The 19,863-nt window shown below is 38.0% G+C and overlaps 1 protein-coding gene across 13 annotated transcripts in view; it reads left to right on the top strand.

Annotated features, from left to right (window-relative positions):
- The window catches only part of Ptprk (protein tyrosine phosphatase receptor type K), a 525,156-nt gene that overhangs the window by 429,346 nt on the left and 75,947 nt on the right, over nucleotides 1-19,863 (top strand). The gene's annotated exons all lie outside the window — the stretch shown is intronic.

A 19,863-nucleotide genomic window follows, 5' to 3' on the forward strand; every position in this document is an offset into this window, starting at 1 on the left:
AAATGAAAGAGTTTTGCTCCCGGCTTTAGGCCAATAAAGTGTGATGTTTCTTTTACAAGGTATTTGTACTGGGACCCAGTGAAGCCCCCAAGTTCTCTGAACACTTGGGTGTCTTTAAGAGAAATGGGAGCTTTTCATCCCATCCCTAGCGTTTAACTAAAGGGACCTTGTCATGATGATAAGATGGGCTTAGAAACCTTAGAGCAGCTTAGCCTTGGATTTAGGGTCTGAGAGGCCTTATGCCACCCATTACTCCATTTGGAAAAAATCAGCCATAGCAGCTCAAAGTACAAGTCACTTTACTTGGAAACCTCCATCACTCTATGTGATAGACAGATCAAACAGGTTCAGCTCTGATGAGTCTACACACTCAGGTGAGCGCTTCATTTGCATTTGGTTCTGATGTAAAAGGAACAAAGCTAGTTTAACACCGCAGGAGCACAGGAGGGGGAGAACAACCCTGCGATTTCATCACTGGAAGGAAGGCGTTTTAATTTTTCTCTTTGATTCAGCTAACATTGGGAAATTATTTCTGTGAAGGCTAGCAAGCAGAACACTGCCTGCTGACCCTGGCTGCTATGACTTAGCTGGTTTGATAAGAAGGAATGTATTGTCACCTTTGAATGAGTATTTGGAGCAGGCTCCTAGACCTCTCTTTGTGTTGTCCTTTAAAAACTGAATGGTCCAACAAGGGAGAGGCTACTGCTTTGTCTGTTCTAGCGGAGAAGGACTAGCTATCTGCACGCCTGCCTGAGCCTCCACAGAGGTTTGTTCCGCTGGGAGCTCTGTTGCCATAGTTAGTATTTGATGCACATTTGTGAGCGTAGCTGATTCACTGGGGGTAACAATGAATAGCCATATTCTGTTTATGTTGGCATCTCGCCTTTCATCTTTTTCTCCCTCTATCAATCTGCTCAATTAGCATTTGTTTTTCTCTTGATTTGTGCAAGCAATAAAGAGTTTCCCCTTGACTCATGGGACTAATAAAGAAACTTCACAGATGGGGAAAAAAAAACCGACTGATTTCCATTCAGATACTAAGATTCCTCATGATAATAAAAAATAAGTAAACAATGCTAGTGGAAAAAAAAGAAAAATATATGCAGAAGCATCTAGTGTGCTAGCGGGCTTTTTGTTTCTTGGGTTTTTTTTTTGTTTGTTTTTTGTTTTTATTTGTTTTTGTTTTAAGAATTGGCTTGTAGATCGGGAGTTCGAGTTGAAACTTCTGGAAGTTAGCCGCAAAAGACATTTAGCAGTCTGTTGCTACCTCTGCTTTTCTAGATTTAAAGCAGATGCAAAGAATGTAAAAAGGACCCATAGCAGGCTGTTAGAAAGGTTTTTTGTTTGTTTGTCTTTCTGAGACAGGGTTTTTTAGTGTAACAGCCCTAACTATCCTGGAACTCATTCAGTAGACCTAGCTGGCCTTGAACTCACAGAGATTCCCCTGTCTCTGCCTCCTGAGTGCTGGGATTAAAAATGTGTGCCCCCACCGCCCAGTTAGAAAGTTCTTTAGATAGGAAAACAATGAAAGGAGAAAAGAGCTGAAGCGATTGCAAGACAAAATTTCCTTGTCATTCACTGCTTTCGTGAATTGTTTTGGGGTCACTTTGTCCCCTTTGGATACCAATAAAAGCAGGATAGCAAATATTATCTGGTATTTCTGCTCCAGGGAGGGTTATAGATCGCGGAATTCGATCTTAGCATGTGACATTTGCTAGCCGCCCAGAGGGTACTAAGAAGGCTTCCTTCCGTTTGTGGTCATTCCCGTGTTCTTGTGCATCCTGAGGCACCCAGGACCTCTGGTTGACAGAGTGGCATACTAAGGATGAGAAGGACTTTGGTCTTAGTCTATCTGAGGTTAGATCTTGATCTTGTCTGATGGCTTCAAGGCAAATTACAAAAGCTCCATTTGCCAAAGGAGCGTAGCAAAGTGCTTATCCCTTATTTTGAGGATTTGGGGGACATATAGACTACTTCTTCCTCATCTAGGATTTTTTTCTTCCATGATTAAAGATATCTGTAGCAAACCATAGACAGAAAATATTAAATGAAAAATTCCAGAAATAAAAAATTCATAAATGTTAAATTTTGTATGCCACCGGCAGTAGCATAATGAAAGTTTCACTCTCTTACTCTACTTGTCCCAGGACCCGAGCGCCCCTTTGTTCACAGCATTTGTGGTGACTATACTACCCACCTGTCAAGTAACTCAGTAATCTAACCACCTGTTGCTGTATTGTTATGTGTGTGTTCAAGAAACCCTACTTTGATTAATTAGTGGCTTCGAAGTGCAAATGTCGTTGTTCTATTCACTTCTTATAATTTGTCGTCTCATATTGATATTATACTTTATCATAGGTTTGCACATGTGGAAGAAGTAGTAGCTGCAGAATTTGATATTATTTGTGGCTTTAGTCATTTACCAAGGTTCCTGGAACACAGCTACCACAGATAAAGGAGCTGTTATGCACACAACGTGTTTGAATGAGCCCTGGCATACTTTACATATTACACATGTTAGCCACTGTCTTCTCGTGTCAATTATAAAGTGCAGTGTTATCCTCACTAATGGACTTCCCTAGAGGCTCCTGAAAGAGCCTCTGTGTTTTCTGTTACCATTGTAAATCGAGAAAATTGCCGTGGCTAGTCCCTAAAATGAACATGTTTTACCTTGCCTTTGAACCACATAAATCGTCATATGCAGTTATGAGGGGAAAAAAACCATAAATACTAAAGTAGACTTAAATTGCAGATAGAAATTTATTGGGGGTAAAATTAAGGGTTTTTTGTGATTTAATATTTCTAGCAAGATCTAATCCATTTCTTGCTCTTAATTTTGACATTTTTCTACCTATGAAAAAGCACACTTTAGTAAAGTAACATTGCCTTATTGACTGAGTGTAGCTAAACTAACACTGTGGAAATACAGTTGCCTTTTTGTCTAGAATCTTTGAGAATGGAAATAAAATTTTTCAGACACGGGATCTTGAAGACTTAATAACTAGACAAAATGATATAACCATGGTGCTTGTGAAGGGATATAAAGAAGCCTACTAGTAAAAGACTAGCTAGTTAAGCAAGTGTACACTTTCGTAAAAGAGTAATTAAATTCTATGTTGAAATAGGTGGGCCTCACTGTTTACTACATATTTGAAATGTGTGGGCTTTGCTGTTATATGTGTGTGTGTGCGCACGCGTGTGTGTGTTTGTATGTGTGTTACACACACACGCACACACATATATTATATATATATATCTTATATATGTGTACATACATACATATATGGGCTCATGAGTAGTTCCTTGATTTTTTTTTAAGGTAACAAAGTAATGAGAACTATATGAGCATGTGTAGAAGCAATGCTGAGTCCATAGGTGAATCTGTGGCAGGAGTGTGTGCGTGTGTGTGTGTGTGTGTGTGTGTGTGTGTGTGTGTGTGTGAAATCTTGCTAGCTTTCACAGAAGGCTGCCCCTGATGCTCAGGGAAGCAAAACCATGTCATTTTTCAGATAGTGTCAACAGAGGATAGCCAGAAAGATTGGAATCTGTTGGATCCTCTGTGGCATCCCTATGGACACAGCCTGTGTTCTCCATTACTAAAACCCTGCCTTCATCTTCATGTCCACATCCTCAGCTAGGAGTACCGAGAAAGTGGGATCCAGCTTTCCTAATGTCCTTCATATATAAGTCAACTTTGCTGAAAAGAGCATGATTCTCTACAAGTTCGGATGTCTCTGCTGTAAGACATTCTACTTTCCAGGGACCTTTTATATTTATTTTTGTTAGACAATATGCATTCATATGTATTTTTTTAACTTACCTGTTTAGTCAAGTTTAGTTCTGTGATTCAGTAGTCTCATATATCACTATATTCCAAGAACAAGCACAAGATGGAAGTCTGATGATATACAACAGACATTTGTTGAATTGGTAATTGAATTTAAATTTGAGGTGCATGTTTTTGCTTTAATATTTAATCAAAATGGTTGCAGCACTGCCTGCAATTCGGAAAAGTATCAGAGGACTTGCATGTGGTGAGTGGCGTGTGCAGGTGGGGCTGGTTTTTTTTGTTTGTTTGTTTGTTTGTTTCTTGCAATGTGAATTTATAGGTCACCTTATATTTTATAAAAAAAAAATCCAAAGCTGAGATTCTGTGTGAGTCTGTAGTTACTTAGAAATAAAATTTGTAAACTGGTGTGTATTAAGTTTTTTTGACCGAATGTTTTACTGGGATAAGTGACAATGTATGATTTCTTCATTCAAATGGCTATTTGTGTACATAACTGGGAAACCTGTTTAGCTGAAACGCTTCAACTTGGTCACTGCGATTCTAATGACTGTAATTCTGTTGATCTCCAGTGTGAGGGTACTAGTCTAGTGTTCTAACAAGAATTAAATGATTTAATGTAGTCAAGCAGAAACTCTAAAGGAAATCTCTTTCTACTTTGATTGTCTATATGTAGCCATTATGATAAATGATTAAACAATTACATTAAACATCACACAATGGGCACTACTTAGTAGCACAAGAATGTATCACGTTTTACTGACGTGGACCTCTTGGACTTCAGTTGGACGTGTTGAAATTGTAACTGCAACTGAATTTAAGAGCTCGAATATTAATTACAAAATTGAAGTGTAAAGTTAACAAGGGTTTTCGCTGAGTTTTCATATCTTTTTATTTAAACTATTCCTTAAGTTCTGTGTCAGTTCCCACAATAAGCACCACATCCCAGGAATATTCTTCATCTAATGTTTCCTTTTCCTTGAGTCTCATGAATATGAATGTACAGGGCTCCTTCATAAGTAGATTTTCCCCCCCATGCGCAATGTATTGCTCATGAAACATGAAAGACACTGAACTTCAGAGGGTCTTGTTCACACTCTCCCGGCTCTCTACCAGCTTTAATATTGAGAGAACACTGTTTGCATGTGCAGCCTTCATTTCTTCAGCAGCCTTAATGGAATCCATATGTCTATCCCTGCGGTCTACTTCCTGATCAGACATAGGTAGACGCTGAGCGGCTGCCAGACTAGAGTGCCAGTTAGTTCTAGCTGCATATTCTTTAGAGTTTCTGCTTGACCGCTTAGAAATAACTCCAGCATTTTCACTCTTTGGAGTTCACTTGTTTCACGGGATGACCTTGACCTGTCACCAGTACTTCCTTAAAAGAGATAATTCACAGAGGACGGTGTCATAGCTCAGACCTGCCAAGCCATCGCTGAAAGCTATGGACAGACACACACTTAGATACTCCTCCGCTGCCATTTGTTTTTCGCCTAAATTGCTGGGGTTTGGAGAGGAGAAAGGCGCTTCAGAGAGGTTCATTCTTATGCCATAAACGTATTTAAACACTAATTAAATGTCAGAATAGGAAAGGGCTAGCAGCTTAGACTAGTTGATTGGAAACTTTTCCAAATTGACCTCAAATAATTAGAGGCCATTTTAAAACTGCAGATTGGTGGATTATGGTTTTTAATAATGGATGCAATCAACTTCCTCACTTTAGATAACTTGCTTGAACTTGATTCAAATTGTTGATAACCTCTTTTAGAATGTTGAATTAGCATGTAATGTGCATACTGTCAGCATCTTAACATAAATGGAAGGACACTGTTATTATTCTGTATGAAGCTATGGGTTTCCATAACTGCAAATTTAGGAATATAATTCTCTAGGACGTAGTTGATCTTTTGACTTGCTTTCAATAAAACTCCTCTTTTAGTATTAAAAATTCAACCTGAATCATAATAACTCAGTAAAGAATTTGTGAGAAACTAGAAAGACAGTAATTCAGAGAGAACTGATAATCCAATTCAGAAAAAGAAGCAATAAGTTTGGATAATACAGAAGCTGTGTGGTGGTAGCAGCACACACTGTTAATCCCAGCACTGGGGAGGGAGAAGCAGGCAGAGCTCTGAGTTAGAGGCCACCCTGGTCTTTAAAGGAAGTTCCAGGACAACCACAGCTACACAGAGAACCCTGTCTTGAATTAAAAAAAGAGTTTGTATTATACAGAACTAATATTTAAAAATATTCAATAGCTTAGGTTGGTATGGCGGTATGTAGCTCTAATCTCAACACTTGGCAAGCACAGGCAGGAAAATCACCATAACTTCAAGGCCAACTTGGCCTATTTGGTTTGTATCAGACAGTCAAGGGCTACTTAGTGAGATTCTCTCAACAAAAATAAATTAAAAATTAACAGCAGCAAGAAGAACAACAATTTATGAGTATATAGTACATCTAATAAAAACAAAGGATAGATAGATGATAGATAGAAAGATAGATAGATAGATAGATAGATAGATAATACATCTGCCCTGAAAATTGTAGAGAAAAACCATTTTTTTGACATTTTATTTTTAAAATAACTACATCCTTTTCCCTTTTCTCTTTCGTTACTCCAGCTCCTTCCATTCACATCTCAAATTCTCGTCCTGTTTTTTGTTGTTAATTATTGTTACACACACACACATGCACAGATACATACAGAAGCACACACATTCCTTCTGGTTTCTTAGAGCACTGAACACATGTTTTGAATGGACATACATGCAGATAAAGCACCCACACCCATAAAAATAAATTCATTTCTAGAAATGAAAAAGAAAATACTCTGGACCAGAGCCTGGCTATCTTTTGTCTTTGGGGTAGATTAACTGAGAAGAAACTATCAACCCATCAGGAACCTGGTACCCAGAGAGATCAGTTGTCACATCTGCTGCATGCCTGAGCAGTGTCCTTGCTGGTCCTCATGCTCTTCCCACGTGCATCTTTGTGTGCATTGTCTGTGCTCCTGTTTTCAAAAATTAATCTGATTGGTGGTTTTGTTTTTCATTAATTCAGAGAAAGAAAGCCACAAAAAATTGCACTTAATTTTAGAGTTTAGACTATTCCCTGGGGAAAATGATAGTATCTCTAAGTGACATCAAGTCAGGAACACGTAATTTTAATAAAGTTCTGAGCATGGTCATGGTTAACACAAACAACCTGTTAGGCGCCAGTGTTTTCATTTGTTCTACCAAAGTTCATAGCTTTGTAAGCTTTTTAAATTTAAAATGGAGAGAAATATTCTTAAAAGTTAATAGCAAATAGATTTTAAAGCCCATTTGCAAATGTAAAATACCATTTGTTGATGTGGGAGTGATTTCTTATTAATAAAGAAACTGCCTAGACCCATTTGATAGGCCAACCCTTAGGTAGGCGGAGTAAACAGAATGGAATGCTGGGAGAAAGAAGCTGAGTCAGGGAGTCGCCATGATTCTCCCACTCCAGACAGACGCAGGTTAAGATCATTCCTGGTAAGCCATCTCTTGGGCTACACAGATTAATAGAAATGGGTTAGATCAATATGTAAAAGCTAGCCAATAAGAAACTGAAACTAATGGGTCAGGCAGTGTTTAAAAGAATACAGTTTCTGTATAATTATTTCGGGTAAAGCTAGCTGGGTGGCGGGACACAGCCCGCCGATCCGTATTTCAACAGAGTTTTCAGACTGCGCAGTGCTCTGCGTGTCAGATTTGGTTGTAACTTGGATAAAAAGAGTTTCTGTGCTGCATGCTCAGTCTCAAAATTAAACTACTGAGTGCGGCTCCAATGAGGACTTGCTGTGTGCCTGGAACTGTGCACAGCTCAGGGGCACCAAATGGATCTGAGGCAGGAGTGGCTGCTCCTTGCTGAACTGTGCTGGTTGGCAGGAACTACCGTAATTACCATAATAACAGCACAGTTAAGGTTTAGACTGGGCAGGACACAGGTGGTACCGTATTACCTGTACATGGTGCAACTTAAGTTTTTAAGAAGTGCTTAACATTTTAAGAAATGCTCCTGGATAGTAAAAATATTACAGATTCACAATAAAACAGATTCAGACATAACAGACCTCAGTGGATCACAGCGTTGGATGAATGTACATAGGCTTGAGAGAGAGAAGAATAAGAATATAGAGAATAAAGCAAATGTCTTAAAAAAAAGGGTAAAGTCTTTAAAGAGACAGAGTACAGATAGTTAAGAGATTAAAAGAAATAAAGAAAAATAAGCCACGTAAAAATGGAAAATTCACAGAGAGTCTGGATTATGTACATTGTGTTTTCTTTAAAATTTTTGACTGTAAAGGAGCTAAGTACAGACAGACATTTCATTACATGGGCTGCCAAGCTAAACCATAATGGATATAAAGGTATTACGATTTCAAAATTTGGGTCTAAGGATATGATACTTTGGAAAGGGTCTTCTTTTGTTTTCACAGAGGACCAAACCCTGTGGATTTCTTCTATTACAATTTGGTATGATAGACCACGCCCTCCTGAAAGGTTGTTGTGAACATCTTCAGAAAATTGCTTCGCTCAACTGCCAACTGAGATGAAACTAGCACACAGGTTATACCATAAAAGACCTAATTAACGACGCCCCCATTCAGCAGGAAGCAGTTTGGAGAGAAAAAACTGCGCCCATGTTCCCAAAATATTGTTTGTAAATGTTCTTTTACATTTAAAGGGGGAAATGATATAGGTATGAGTAATTTGCATTGGTGTGGATTTTACAGTCAATTTTGTTATATGTATATGTATTTCTGATCTTGATTAAGGTATTGTGATTGTGTAGTTCATTTAAAAATGTAATGTATAATTAAGAAATATAGGTTAATGGTTAATCATCAGTAATAGTAAAGCTTGTAGTCATGTCACTTAGATTTTCTAGATATATAGAGATATACTTCAGATAGGCATTCTTCATATCTCTCAAAGGCTGCAGAATATGGCATTTAAAATATTTTAATAACTTAGGACTTTTCATGACAATGAGACACGTCTGCTCCTGGCAGCACCAATGTACTTCGAGAGGAAGATGGGCATCGAAGAGGATCCTTATGGAGTTGGAGGCCATTTGGGCAAGAAACTTCTCTTGCCTGGACTGTTGCATAAAATGGACACAGAGAACCCGCAGAGAGAGGACTGCTGAACTTGCCTAAAGGTGAGATGGTCTTTCGGGGTTCATGACTCATGAAAGAGTCTGCGAGACATTCTGCAGGACACAGCAGATAGTGACTGAACTGTCTTTGGAATTTCCTGCTTCATGGAAATGTCTGCTGGATACTTTGGGCCTGAAGGCTGAAGATGGATGCCCCAACGGTACAGAGGAACTTTGGGTGACTGTCCAGGCAGCGAGATGTCTCTGTCATTTCTAGAGTTTTCTTATTTCTTGTTTACTTAGGTAGTATTATATCCTTCTGGAGTCTTTGATGGAGTTGAAGAATGAATAGATAGTTATAGTTTTCCTTAGTTATGATAAAAGATAAAATAGATATAAATATTGTAACTTTAATTCTTGCTTGATGACTGTTTTGCTATATGTAATTTTACTATGTTAAAGTTAAAGCCTTTCTTTTTTGTTTAAACAGAAAAAGGGGAAATGATGTGGGAGTGATTTCTTATTAATAAAGAAACTGCCTAGACCCATTTGATAGGCCAACCCTTAGGTAGGCGGAGTAAACAGAATGGAATGCTGGGAGAAAGAAGCTGAGTCAGGGAGTCGCCATGATTCTCCCACTCCAGACAGACGCAGGTTAAGATCATTCCTGGTAAGCCATCTCTTGGGCTACACAGATTAATAGAAATGGGTTAGATCAATATGTAAAAGCTAGCCAATAAGAAACTGAAACTAATGGGTCAGGCAGTGTTTAAAAGAATACAGTTTCCGTGTAATTATTTCGGGTAAAGCTAGCCGGGTGGCGGGACAGAGCCCGCCGCTCCGTATTGCAACAATTTGTTGCTGAAAAACTAGAGTAGAAACACGCACTATTTCCACAATGGATTCAAAGGCTAAGTAGTCTCAAAATTTATTATTAAGAAAATCCCACCACAGTGACCTATCTGGATGGTGTGTATGGTTTACATGGGTGGAAGGTGACACTCTGATTATATTGAAATCTACACATGATGTGTAATATAAATCTGCCCATCTTTTTAAAATATATGAGTGACTGAATGGAGTAAGCTATTCCATTTTACTGTCTATCTTACAAATATTTCTGGTGCTCCTTAGGATTATTCTTTTCAATGCTCTGAAGATGCATCAGGTATATTTCAGCTAGACTTTTCAGTTAGTGACTATGAAAAACAATGTCAAGTGTTCACTTTTCTCTAAGTATATAAGAGATAGGGAAAAATTAGAAACAGAAATTCTACTTTTTTTAGGAGTTCGTCCAACCTACACTTTCTGGCTTAAAAAATTAAAAATTAATGTTTTAATGTAATTCTTTCAATTAAAAAGAATAAAAAAACAAAATGGAAAAAATGTATTGCTCGAGCATTTTCTTTTTTAAATTGGGCATAATTTTTCAAATTTTATTTTATTTAAAATAGCTTTTTTTCCTCACATAATATATACTCCTTTTGGGGCTGGAGAGATGGCTCAGCGGTTAAGAGCATTGTCTGCTCTTCCAAAGGTCCTGAGTTCAATTCCCAGCAACCACATGGTGGCTCACAATCATCTGTAATGAGGTCTGGTGCCCTCTTCTGGCCTGCAAGCATACACACAGACAGAACATTGTATACATAAATAAATATTTTATATACTATAAATATTTAATACACACACACATATATATATACATATATATATGTATATATATATATATATATTCCTTTCAATTTCCCTCCCTCTACTCCTCCCAATTCCTCCCTACTTCCCCTCCTGTCCAGATCCACTCCTTTTTGTCTCTCACTAGAAAACAAACAGACTTCTAAGGAATAATAATAAATAAAATTCAATGGATAAAGCAAAAACTTACACAGAAGAATAGGCCAAAACAAACAACCAGAAGGTAAAGAGCCCAAGAAATGGCATAAGAAACATATATAGATGGATACGCAGTCTTTGGTACACACAGGGATCCCAGAAAACACTAAACTGGAAACTGTAATTTATACACAAAGGACGTGTAGGGTAAAGAAAGAGAATATGTATCTATATAGTTGTAAAATAAAAATAAAAAATAAGATAGAATAAAAAAAACAATTTATATTAACTGGAGATAGCTTCTGGGTTAGGAAAGGGATGTGTACCCACTCCCTTAGCTCTAGGACCCCATCTGGTGCAGTCCCATCGATCCTGTTGATTTAGAGGGCCCGTTTTGTTTTCTTTTTGTCCTCCATTCCATTGGCTCTTGAACACTTTCTGCCTCTTCTGCTGTTGGGTTCCTTGACCCCTAAGCAGAAGGGTGTTGAGGGCTCTGTTGCAAGGTCTCTCATTCTCTGTGTAATGTCTGATTGGGTTGCCATATTTGCTCTCATCTGCTGCAGAAGGAAGCTTCTCTGATGACATTTCTTTTTAATTATAATGTTTTTGAATCATGAGGAGAACAGGTTATGAATTTTCCATCCTAGAATTTTGTCATCATGGGAAATGATGGGAAAACAGGCCACGAGAGACGACTTTGAGACACTAGCAGTCTCATTTGTAACATCAAAAGACACGAGAAAAATTAAAGTCTAGAAATAAATATACTAAAAATACTCAGGTTATGTAAATACATGCAGTGTTGTATATGTGTTCTTCTAATGTGTTGTATAAATATGTGCAGCATTGTATACATATCCTCCTAATATGTTGTGTGAGTACACTATTATATATGTGTCCTCCTAACTTGTTGGGTCAAGATGTACAGTGTCGCTTGCATATCCTCCAAACATGTTGTGTATGTACACTGTTATCTATGTATCCTGCTAGCATGTTGGGTAAATATGAGCAGTGTTGTGTGCATATCCTCCTTGCATGGTGTGTAAGTATGTGCATTGTTATATGCATATCCTTCTTGCATGTTGTGTAAATATGTCCAGGGTTGGATAGATATCCACCTAACATATTAAAGACTTGAAAAGGAGGAATTCTTTCTTAGGGAAAATGTCAGGAAAGTGATGAGTTCTGACTGCCAGCTTTATAGGTCAGCAGAACGTTTAGTCACTTAACTGTCAGAAGATCCAACCGCAACGTTGTAGCTAACAAGTCCCATGAGGAATTCTCCCAATCAGTTCATTCATTTATTCAATGAAACCATAAAACATAAACAGATGAGTCACATACCATTTAGATGTCAGAATCATTCTAAGCCACAGAATTGGCATGGGTTCCTTAAAAGAGCTCTTATTTTTGTGGAGAGACTGTATGAGTTATATTTCTGCTGCTGGAATAAAATACCATAGCTCGGTCCACTTAAGGATGAGGGTTTGTGGGTTTTGGTTTTTGTTTTGTCATATACGTGCAGGGTGTCCTAATGGGACATGAGGCATGGAAGCAAGGTGCTCAGAGATCACATCTCAACAGAAGAAGCAGAGAGGATGTAAAAACCCTTAATACCCACCCCCCAGTGACTACTTCCTCCAGCAAGGTTCCACATCTTAAAGGTCTATAACTGCCCTAAATAATTCACCACCAACAACAACAACAACAAAAAAAAAAAAGAGCTAGTTCCAGGACAGGCTCCAAAACCACAGAGAAACCCTGTCTCGAAAAACCAAAAAAAAAAAAATAATAATAATAATAATAATTCACCAACAATTATTCAGATACATGAGCCTGTAGAGGATAGTTCTCACTCAAATCACAACAGACAGACAGTGTATACCTACAAGTGAAATAATCAAACTCATTTTAAATTCATTACACATTCAAAGAAGAAAACACAGTTGTCCAATGTGATTTCAAGTGACTTCTCTAAGTGAAGCTAATTCTTATAGGATTTCAAATAAATGCTCTCAAGTGATATTTGAGCTAAGACTTAAATGAGAAAAGTATAGAGAGCCTGTTGTATAAATTGCCTGAAAAGCTTACCAAAGAGAAGGGACAGCAAACAAGGGCCTAGGACCAAATGAATATCCAGGGAACAATGGAGCTTATGGTGGCTTGTAAGCCATGCTGAGTGTGTGTGCTGATCTAGATGTAATGGAAAGCCACTGAAGAATTTAAGTGGGGAACTAGGATTTTCTTCCTCCTTTTAAGGATTACTCTGGATGATCCAGAGAATGGATGACAATGTCAGCTTCTGTTAAGAGGGTACATGTTAGGAGTGATATTCCCATCTTTAAATGCTAGGCATGTTGGTAGCAGGACTAAATCAATGGCAGTGGAAACAAGAAATAAAGCTAATAGGACTTCTTGATTAGATTTAATTTGGTATATAAAAGTAGAAAAATTAAGGTAGGCAGAATTTTGACTGCTGCAATTGAGTGAATGAATTTCCTATTTAATTTGGTCATATAATATCATAGAGGGATTGTCTTTGATATTCATGCGGTATTTTCCTGGAATACCGTCTGGAAAAGATGGAAACTGAAGATGTAGGACTTGAAGACTTAAATATAGCTTGGTGGTTGCGTATTTACTCAACATGCACAAGGGACTGGGGTAGGAAGAATATAAAGAAGGAAAGATGGAAGGAATGAAAGAAGATGGATCTTAGTTTCTTGTTCCTGATGCTGTGATAGCCACACTTTGACAAAAACAGCGCCTGGGAGAAAGGGCTTCTTTCAGCTCACGGTTCAAGGGTACTATGGTCATCATAGTAGAGAACAGCTAGCAAATGCTGGAAGCAGCTTCCACATATTGCTTCCACAGTCCAGAAGCAGAGCACAGTGGATTCCTGGGCTCAGCTCATATTCTGCATCTTATATAAGGCAGGATCCCATGAGTGGCCTTGTCCACAGTTAAAATCGGGTTTCCCACATTAATTAACCAAAAACAACACCTCACAGATACTGTCAGAAGCTAACTTTAATTCCAATCCCACACAGGTGTGTGCCCAGAGGTTTATCTCCTGGGTAAATCTAGATCCCATCAAAATGACAGTTAACCCTAGGCATCACAGAAAGAATGGGTACCAGGAGGTGGGGTGTTCCATGGAGAAAAAGAATCGTTTATTATGAGAAAATACAATCGCGGAATTTTTGAGTTCAGAAGTTATTTATGAAGTATATATAATCCAAAGATATACCTAGATTATTTTGCAGAAAATTTAGGGATTTCTAGTTTGTGTCGTGTGTGTGTATGTGTGTGTGTGTGCGCGCGTGCGTGCGTGTGTGCAGGCTCACATGCACCACAGCACATGTGTGGAGATCAGAGGACAACTCTACTACCTTTTTTGAGGCAAGGTCTCTCTTGTTTATGATGCTATAAGCATACAGAAGCTTTGGGCCAATCCTTCTGTCTCTGCTTCCTGCTTTGCCATTGCAAGGTTGCCATTCGCTGTTGTGAGCCATTGTATCTGGCTTTCTTGGAACTGAACTCAGGTTGTGAGTTTGCACAACAAATGCTTTTTACCTGATGAGCTATGTCCTCCTGTCCCTGATATACTGTTATAATAAACTATTTCTAAAGTTGACAATAATGATATTATGTACAAATGTGTTTTATTCAAAACACTAATGAATATCTTCACTTAAGTTTTCAATAAAATGTACTAAATGCACCTTAAAATTGTGAAGGGAGGTACTACAGTGACAGCATTAGCTGAGACTCAATATGTTGTTAATGAGCAAAAAGAAATAATATTTGAGCATAGAGTGATCATAAATTGCTTCTGGCTCACTTGCCCTCTGAATTCAAGTTGGCCACCTGAAATCTGTTTATGCTGATGGGATTTGCATTAAAAAATAAAAATAATATTTGTAAGAAGTAAGCTTTAATGTAGAAACAATAAAATAGGTATAGTCCACTATTTCATCTCTTTTACAAAATGTTTTTATGCTAACTTTTCAGAACTTCTGACCTAAGTCAATGCCTTCTTACTCTTTTGATACCGATGTTCACTGATTATTTGGTTTCCATTGGTAACTCAGGTTATTGGTCTTAATGGGATCCAATATCAATTACCTGTACCTTTTCCACAAAAACACATTTATTATGCAGGACATGCCACAATTATTAGTTCAACTGCTATATATCTTCAGTGTCCACCTCCATGTCAACCAGGCCAATACAATCACAGTGGCCCATGCTAACACTCGCTTCTTTCTAATAATTAAAAAGCAATCTGGAGACTAGTATCGCCATGAAACTAAGGGTGCCATTTGTTCATTGGAGAGAATTTTAACATGGAGCACTTCATTCAAATAATACCAGCAGCAGGAGTCTAAGTTCAATTCTAGGAAAGTTGCTTTAAGTGACTAATAAAACAGAAATAACTTTACGACTGGCATAGGCACTTATGACAGAGCAAAGATGACAAAAATTTCCCCTCCCTTGATCCTTTTGGAAGGTGTCAATCAAAACTGTAACATTTAATATTAATTCATATTGGTTAATGTAGATTCAGTTTCTCATGATTGATATTCTAATTCTGTATGTATATGATCTTCTGTAGCAAAGTGGGCATTGACCATTGTGGATGTTATGATAGAAAAAATATGTTTGGATTCTTCAGGTATGCTCAATGTTATTATAAATTCTTGATAAATAAAGAGTCAAAGTCATCGAAGGAACCTGCTGACAGAAACAAAAACTGGAATGATGATGTGTTTTGAAGCAGAAAGAAGTTTGGGCCTAGGAATTCAGGTAGCCTCTGGGGGCTCAAGAAAGACAGGAAATCCCCCTTGCATCTCAGAGAGCCAAACCATGCCAACATCTGGATATTAGCTTTACAGGACTTATTTATGAATTCACCATTTCAGAAATAAGATAATGTTATGCTCCTTTGACCCACAAATCAGTCATAGTCATGGTAACAAACTGACTAATTAATAAGGAATATGTTTAGCTTATTTATTCTTTGGTTCTTCTGTTTATTTTCAAGACAGGTCTCACTATGTAGCTCTGGCTGTCCTGGAACTCACTATGGAGATTGAGGTCGCCTTAAACTCACAGAGTTCTGCCTGCCTCTGTCTCCTAAGTGCTGGGCTTAAATGTGTGTGCCACTAAACCCATCAAGGAAAGGTTTTTGACACCTAAAAGTAGAATCCAACTGTAAAATACCTGTGAACGTGGAAGTGACTTTGGGATTGGGCAGTAAGCAAACCTTTTCAGAATTGTGAAGAGCAGAGAGGCCAAAGCCTGGTTGCATTCTAAAATCTGTTAGTAGAGAGGAGAATGTTGCTGTCTCTCCAGCAAGGCTCAGAGAAAGATGAAGAACTTGTCACTGGAAAGTGAAGGAAAGTGAATCGTTTCAGATCAGAAATCCAACTGAATTGTGTCATGCAGTAGTATAGGAAGTAAAATCTATGAAGCATCAACTTGATTATTAGGTAAAGAGGTTTCCAAAATTACCGAAGACATTCTTTCCAAGAAACAGACACATAGACACACTCGTATATTAAGTGAGTATGTATATCTGTTAGTACATATATATGTACATATACATATGCTTCAATATAAAAACATATACATATTATATAATATAAATTATGTTTAAATATTTATTTTAAGTGTGTGTGAGTGTGTGTGTGTGTGTATTTGTATGTGAGTGCAAGTCCTTGCAGAGTCCAGAACAAAGTGTCACGTGCTTTGGAGTTGAACTTACTGGCTACTTGATGTGAGTGCTTGTATAAGCTTAACCTCTGAGCCATCTTTCCAACCCTTAAGGATTTAAATTTTATTTTATGTATATGAGCATGTGCCTACATGTATATATGTGCACCACATATGTGTTTGGTGCTCAGTGAGGCTAGAAGAAGGCATCGGATCCACTGAAACTATAGTCCCAGATGTTGGTGAGCGTCTGCATGTGTACTGGGAACCAAACCTGGGTCATCTACAAGAGTAGCAAGTGCCCTTAACCACTGAAGCATCTCTCACTGAAGCATAACTCCTGAATTCCTGACTCTGTTATCAATACAGTGGCAGAATAGATGCCTAGATTTAATCCTTTGTTTGAAAAGGCAGATGCTAAGTCACAGAAAAGCTCGTGTTTTATTCCTAGCAATTAAAAATGGGTCTTTAGAGTGAATCCCTGCCTTAAAGGGATTATATACTTCACACTGCAATATTATAGCAATGCACTCTTTGCCAACCTTTCTATATTTATCCTATTGTAGGGAAAGAAATTAAAATCCCATTTGGTCTCATCAAGACACATTTGCAGAGTATTATAGAGCACTGCTTTATGATTATTGCTCTATTATAGACAAACAAAATATTCTTTATCCTCTATCAGTTTAGTATCTGAAATTATGAATTCTATTCAGATTTTAATGAAATGTGGATTACTTTGAAGATTATCTCTGATTTAATAAATGGCATTAGAGTAGAAAGTTAATTGAATCTTTCTTGAATGAGCAGTGACCATGATGAGTGATTGATTGGAGGAAAAGATAATAAATGATATATTTTGAGTTTGTCTTATATGTTTAAATTATTTCAGAACAGAAACTGACTTTGGTATGCTCTTTTTTTATTTTACATAAGTGATGTGACCACTTTTACACTTGCAAAACTCATGGTGGAATTGTAATTTATCAAAATTTTTTTTTAGTTTTATAGCATGATATAGAAAAAGATGACACATACTGGAACAGGTGTAATGTTTAGTGTGCTTCCATTTTAAGGACAGAGAAAATATTTTCTCAATATCTGAATAGTTGTTGGTTTGTTATCTTACACTTGAATTGGCCGAGCTCCATTTTAGGATCTTGTTCCTAGTTTGTATATGTCCTAATCTATATTTCAAAGCTCTTGCTGAATTTACTGATAAAGAGATCATGATTTCTACCTTTTCATAAAAGTCTGTGGAAAGTCATTGTCCATATTCCCATTGTTTACAGGAGTGCAGACATGTGCATGATAAAATGATCCTCTTAGCATTTGTGCAGCCGTGGGAGTGGCAGAAGTTTGTAGAATGAATACCACTGACCCGGTGGGAAAACTCCCAGTTGTCCTTTCAGAATGGAATGCGAGGTCTCTGGATAAGTTTGCATATGCGGGTGCCTTCATTGTGGTTGGCTCCAAGGCGGTGCTCAAGGTGCTGGCTGCTGCTGCTGTTTACAACACCTGACTTTGCATCTGTGTCCTTAACCTTCCTGTTTACCCCAAGAAAACCCACCTGGGCCATGATTTCCCTCACTCCCACGGAAAACTGTCCCCTCCATTCTGAATCCTGTAGAAGAACCCACTCTGCCTTATGCAATTATTACTCTTCTGGCAAGTTCAGTCACTAGGAGAGATGGGTTGAAATAACTGCAGTTTTGTGTTAATCTGCCTCTGCATAAGGGACAGTATATAGCAAAGGAGAAGCTTAGTAGAAAGCTTAAAGTGGACACAGAGCATCTGAAGCCTGCAGGATGAGACATTGTCTCGTTAATTTTGGACTTTCTCTGAATGACATTCTTATAACACTGTGGGCAGACACCACTTTCCTGGTGTGCGATTCCTTTAACACCATTTTCACATCATTATAACAATCGCCATTCCTTGAGTTGATCCTCGGTCCTTACTTAATGCCCTACACACAGTGATTTCATCCACTGTTTACTAGTGATCTGGTCTGTCCGTCGTGCACTAAATTCGATACCGAGGCCCAGGAAATGTGTCATAGAAAGGAAAGCGTGACTTCTGCATACAGGGTGGGAGATAGAGGCTGTGTCTCTAAAGTCATGGAATGAGATCCTTCTCTCAGTGACTCCCCAACTCAGAGCAGTCCAGCTTTTCCTTTTTTTGTGTGTGTGTGCAATCCGTTCATGAAGTAGTATTTCATGGAATTCTTATAACATGGAATTGGTTCATAAACTCTGTGAGCCACATTTATTCTTATTTAAAATAAATACAGATTGTTTGGGTTTTGACCTGGTAAAACAAGTCACCAATCTACTGTTGTGTTATAGACAGAAATTTTTACAAGTTTGCTTTTTTAATACTTGCATTTTTATGTATTTGACTATTGTGTGGATATCTGGCTGGTTTTTGTTATTAATGTTGTTATTATTGTGTATGCTTGATGTCCATGCATGTTGTTATGCCCTAATCTGCGAAGTCCCCTCAAGGCCAACAAGAAAACCAAGTCCCATATGTAAAAGCAAAGAGCCTTTATTTAGTCAAGTTTGCAAACTCGGTCTCTCCTCATGTCTAACATACTGTAATAACAGGAGAGCCTGGAATTCGAGACCAGCCTGGTCTACAAGAGCTAGTTCCAGGACAGGCTCCAAAATCACAGAGAAACCCTGTCTCGAAAAACCAAAAAAAAAAAAAAAAAAAAAAAAAGAATTGGATTTTTATAGTAATAAAGGTGGGGGTGAAGGGGTCTCTAAGGTTCAGGACCTCTGATTGTCTAGGGGTGTCCTGGTGAGCTTTGCTGGCAGGTGATCCTATCTACAGCAGTTGGAATGTTAGGCATTTCCTTTGAATGGTCTGCTCCTGGCCTGTGGTCTGGTAATACCTGCTACAGGTATTGCTTCAGGGTAAACCACTGAGATTCCGGCCTAAATTTATTGAGGGCCAAGTTCTACTCTGGCAGGTGATAATGGTTGAAAGTAAAGAACTTCTTTTGGGTGACCTGCCCAGACTTAGCTTATCATGGCTGGCCCCCACATATGTGTGTGCAGACACACATGATACGTCTTGTGTGTCCAGATCAAAGAACAACTTCGTGTACTCAGTTCCCTTCTGCTACCTTTTCTTGGGTTCCGAGCATCTAACTCGGGTCATCAGGCTTGGACCACAAGTACACTTGCCTCCAGAGCCCCACAGAGCTATCGAGATTTCTGTATCATATAAAATAAAAGATATTTTTTGTATCTTTAGATATAAAAATGTTTTATATTTTCTTTCTTGCTCAAACAATGATCTAAAGCTTGCAGCTTTTAACTTAAACTGTACCTTGGGTATACTTCATATTCAAAAACATAGATGAACATTTGAATCTATGTAAATTTCTTTCT

This window comes from Microtus oregoni, unplaced genomic scaffold, assembly GCF_018167655.1.
Source record: "Microtus oregoni isolate MIOR12 unplaced genomic scaffold, Mior012 000006F_ref0000085, whole genome shotgun sequence".
In the NCBI taxonomy this organism is placed as follows: Eukaryota; Metazoa; Chordata; class Mammalia; order Rodentia; family Cricetidae; genus Microtus; species Microtus oregoni.